Here is a 5091-nt window from a genome sequence, read left to right on the forward strand (position 1 = left end):
GCCTACATGGTTTCTCTCTGCAGAAGGGGTGAGTACCTTCCTCTACTATCAACAGTTGGCTTCAGGACCCTGTTCAGTAGCTGTATCATCCTTGCCCAGGCCCTACTTCCTTCCCAGCCTCTTATCTGAGTCCTGCTCAGTTTCTCAGAAGTATTTCTAGTCACTGTGGGCAAACCATCCAAGATCATCAAAAACTAGCCTTCATTGATAGCCAGTCAAATGCCCACTGCTCCCCCCCACCCCCCACCACAGTACTCCATTACATTCTCCATCCCAGGGCCAACAGCTCCTCCTGTGATACTATTATCACTTGCCTTAGGGCCCCAACTGCAATGCCACTGTCTTGCCACATCCCATGGCTGCTCCAAAGCAGCTCATTTCACTCTCCTATTCAACTGCTTATAATTAAGCCCTTGATTCATGGATGTGAAAAATCAGAGCATCTTCCAGAAGCTGATTGCCTAGATTTGGTTCTCCAACTACCCATTGCCTATCTCATTTGTCCCACCCATATCTGAAACCCATGATAAGATCATCAGGAACTGCCTGTGAGCATCAGCAAGATTCTGAAGGGTTTATGTAAAACGGATCTACTTTAGTAAATGTGAGGCTTTCTGGGATCTTGAGGTACTGAGAACGCTATAAATTTTCTTTGTAAGTTAATAGAAACTTATTCCGTGGAAACAGAAGTAGAAAAGACTTTGGAGACTTGGCAACTAAGTTATTTAACCAGCTTATTTAAGGGCTAGCTCTTGGCTCTCTCAGTCTGACGTTGGCACCTCATTGTCACTGGCCTCCATCTTGCCTCAGTCCTTCTCATCCCTGTCCTTGTCTTCTTCTCTATCTTCTCTTGTTTCCCTCTGGCTGACCTTATCTCCATCCTACTACCTTTTTTCTCCCAGGCACAATAGGCCAGAGCCCCTTAGCTTGGGGAGGCTAGTCCACACGGCTTTGCACTTCCACAGTGGGCCTATGGGTTCCCCATCCTTTAGTAGATCCATATTAAGGGTAATCTGGGAACTTAGGACTCTCCATTCTTCAACTTCACCTTCTCTTAGCTACCTCAGCACTGCCAACTCTGTACCCCCCAGCAAATACCTCCGACTCAATAACTTGATAAAGGGGAACACAGAAACTAGTGAGGATAGGAAAGACCAAGGGAAATGGAGTACAACGTGGGAGTTCTTTTCTCCGTTCAGAACCTTCATGAACTATATTATGTACTCCCCAGAATATTCAGGAGCCTCCAGTGATATACACCCTCCCTGTCAAAGAGAAAATGATTTGTTTCAGGGTCTGTTGGGGGAGTCTTTCTCTCTCAGCCCTTAAAGACCAGTAGTCCCTGAGAAAGTTCACACTTGTGACAATGACTGATGGGAATTTCCAATGGAGTCTTGAATCTAATCATTCCCTCTTCCCAAGAGAGACAACAAGGTGGGCCCCTCCCCAAGACCCCAACCCAACAATCATGATAACCTACCCAGTGCTTGCCCACATGAAGTCCCAATCCCCTTCTCACCTGTACCTCCCTCTTTCGCTTCATTTCTAACAGGTACCATTTAAGATACATTTGGGAAGGACCATAAATAATCTCTCTTCATGCCCACTTCCCATCCTTTGGGCTCCCAGCTCTACCACATCCAATACCCTTACTCTTTATAACTCAATCCTCCTGTCTCATCCTCCAAGAGGGGAGGCTACTGCAATTCCCATAATTACAGTGTGCACAAGAGGGCATGACCTATTTTCCTGGATCTATCTTTTACTTCTCCACTCAGTTCCTATTCCATTTTGACTATTAGACTCTAACAGCTCCTCTCCCATCCCCCAACAGGTGTAATAATAATAGCTAGCACTTACTGAGTGACAACTATGTACCAGGCATGTATCTGCTTAGCTTTTCTGGGACTCCAGCTGTGAGTCCCTACAGTAGTCTCCCTTGTGTCCTACTTTGCATCTCAGTTCTCTATCTCAACTCTCTTCATCTCTGACACCCTCTTCTAAAAAATTTGTATGGTGATCCACTGCCGCTCTTTCAGAAGCCACATCTTCCCTGGTTGTACACTTACAAGATGGATCACTCTATCTCTGGGCTCCAACTATTCCGATATACTCTATAAGAATCTAAGTCCAGGCCTCCCCTTTCGCTATCCATGACAGCGCTTACCTAGAGGCCTTCGCAAAGAGACCATTTCCACAGGCAAGACCACCACAACCACCGCCCACCTGCCTGTCAGCCTCGTCCCTAGCTCCCAGACGTTTAGAGTCCCCAGAAGTGGTCGCATCATTTCACCCAGGTCCCAGAACCTATCCAGGTCCCAGGAAAAGCCTCAGCATTTCATACAAGCTATAAAAGCTTCAGTAAACACCTTAAACTCTGGCCTTCTGAGGACTACCTAAAGGTACATTGGCCAACTTTCCACCCTCCAGCCCACTTGCTTTCCCACCAGCTTCTTAAGAAATCAGGCCCCTGCCCCATTTATAAGTTTGATCCCCCAAACGCATGACTCCTTTGAAGGAGGACATTTCCTTTCGCCCTTTACTAGGAAGTCGCGGGATTTCAAGTATGAACAATGGCCGATCCGATACGGCCAAAACCGTTACCCCAGGGTCTCGCGATGAGAGCGCTGGCTGTTAACTGCCGCAGCACTTTCAAGATTCATCATTCATTGGGCTGCCGACCTGTCAGTCACTTCTGCTGGGCCAATGAGTATCATTGCCTCACAAGAAACAGCGGTTGGCGGGCAGGCCAGTGGTTCCTTGACTTTCTGACCCCGGAGGGTGGCTCCGCTGTTCTCATCTGCAGCTTGCAACTGTTCATGCCTGCGCATCATAGGCAGGTGGGCATCAGGAAGGAGGATCATTGAGTCAGCCTAGACCCACGCACAGGTTACGGAATTTGGAGGGGGAAGGGACAAAGGGGAAAGGTTTAGCGCCAACTAAACGTTGAGGTTTCTTAACAGTAATAGCGTTGGGAAGGCTGCGTTGGTTCAACTCTGCCCCAACCCTGCTGGTTCCCTTACTATGTGAACCTCTGTTGGTCTCTTCCTTGACCTGGGCCTCAGTTGCTTTTTCATTAGGAGGGGATTGATCCCCCAAGATCTCGCATGCTTCTTATTTTTTCATATTTCAAAAGACGAGGTGAGAACCCAGCTTAACCACTGTCCGGTTAATTGTGAAGGGGAAGGCAGTAGGTCAGAGGTGAAGAAGCACTTCCAGGATCTAGAACCAAGAGGATGTTCAAAAGGAATGAAGAAGTGATGCTCTCTAGCCTGAGGGAGAGTTTGAGGAGGGGGATAGCTTGCCAGAGGACCTCTCAGAGTGTGGATTCAAAAGATAGAAAAAGCATTTTGGCCAGTGTCTATAACAGGGTTGGGGTGGAGAAGGGAGCACACTGGGTGGAGCTTAAAGAATCTCCTCTCACCAATTTATGGGTCGTTTTTTTGTTTGTTTGTTTTTCTGGAGTTTCCTACAAAAAGGTTCTTTTTTGGCAGGTGGGGGGAAGTTATTTTGAAGAGTTTGGCGAAGTTGAGCAAGGATGTGTTCCCACGGTATAAGTGAACTCCCTTCATTTACTGTCTTCTGTTTTCTCAACCAACACCACCTGCAGAATCTGACAATGACCCTTGGGCTTTTCCAGTGGTTACCACAACACCATTTCCTGCCGCCTGGAGGGAAGACAGAGTAATTGTTGGCAGCAAGAGGTGAGTGTGGGTAAGGAAAAGGGAACTCTTTCCCCTCTTCCCAGCCCTCCTCCTCTCTTTCTTTCCCTCATATCCTTCTGCCCAGCCCTTTCCTCCACCCACCTGCTGACTCCAGCCAGGGTCACACCAATTTTCATTTTTCACTGCCTCCCCAGAAATTCAGGGGGCCTTAAGGCATGCTCAGGAAAGGCTGTTCCCTGGCACAACCTCTCCATTGTCTGCTCCGCTGAGAAGTAATCAGTTTCCAGAAAGTTTGAGAAATTGATTTCCAACAAGAGGGCACCAAATCAAAGCCATTTCTCTAGCCCATGGGGTATCTGCATATTTGACATTGGCCTTCCTGACACTGGCCTCCCCCTGGTGGTTCAGATGGTAAAGAATCTGCTGCAATGCAAGAGACCTGGGTTCAATCCCTGGGTCAGGAAGATCCCCTGGAGAAGGGAATGGCTACCCACTCCAGTATTCTTGCCTGGAGAATTTCATAGACAGAGGAGCCTGGCAGGCTGCAGTCCATGGAGTCACAAAGAATTGAACAGGACTGATCGATTAACACCTAACACTACATGAGTTAGAGGTTGTCAGCCGAGGAGGTATAATAACTTCATCCAAACCCAAATAATGTCTTGCTATTTAGCTTTTTACCAAGATTTCTACATCTCAAACCATCCACCTTCCCCACAACTGGTTTTCCCCCACTTTATGTCTCATTATTTCTTGCTGTCACTCTGTTCTCCTCACTGTCTCTTTTCCTGTGTCTTTCCCTCTGGTTTGATTTGTTTTTCCTTTTGTTTTCTGAGGCCAGAGTGGAACCTGGAGACGATGTGGACATGTTGGTGTTCAAAGGAAAAGACCTGAGCCTCTGCCTTAAGAGGCAGACTCACCCTCTCCAGCTTAGCGGGGGTGAATGTTGCCCCCCAGCTCCTCAGACACCCCCTTGGTACTAGGCTTGTTCTCCAGGCTTACTAGAGGAGTACCCCTCACTCTAACAACATCCTCAATGATTATCACCCCTGCCTCCTACCTCCCATGTCCACCCCCATGGCAGGGCCCCCACAGAAGCAAAACATAGTCACCTTAGACTCTGGCATACTGAAGCCAGGCCCTGATCCTGTCAGCCTCACCTTCCTGCCAACTTGTATTTAATAAAAATATTAAGTGGTATTCCTGTGTCTAAAGTACTGTTTGAGCATTTGTCGTTTCAAACTGTAACATTAAATTATATTCTCCTTCTTTTCCCCATTGTATTCTTTCCGGGACCGAAATGTTAAAAGCTGAGAATGAGTAAAGTTGAAGAAAGTGTGACAATATACATTTCTCAATAGAGAGTGATCACAAAGCTTGCTACTCACAAGCAAGGTGTTTGAGAACACGAATGGCCCTAACCACT

At 47.3% G+C, this 5091-nt stretch overlaps 1 long non-coding RNA gene across 2 annotated transcripts; it reads left to right on the forward strand.

Moving 5' to 3' along the window:
* Nucleotides 1-2742: 2742 nt before the first annotated feature.
* LOC122706941 lies at nt 2743-4865 on the forward strand. Of its 2 annotated transcripts, none has more exons than XR_006344530.1 (3): nt 2743-2840; nt 3611-3704; nt 4507-4865. It is a non-coding gene; the product is annotated as an uncharacterized LOC122706941 (long non-coding RNA). The 2 variants fall into 2 exon arrangements; XR_006344536.1 differs by having other exon boundaries at nt 2776-2889.
* The last annotated feature ends 226 nt before the right edge of the window (nt 4866-5091 follow it).

The sequence above is a fragment of the Cervus elaphus genome, chromosome 1, assembly GCF_910594005.1.
Source record: "Cervus elaphus chromosome 1, mCerEla1.1, whole genome shotgun sequence".
NCBI lineage: Eukaryota > Metazoa > Chordata > Mammalia > Artiodactyla > Cervidae > Cervus > Cervus elaphus.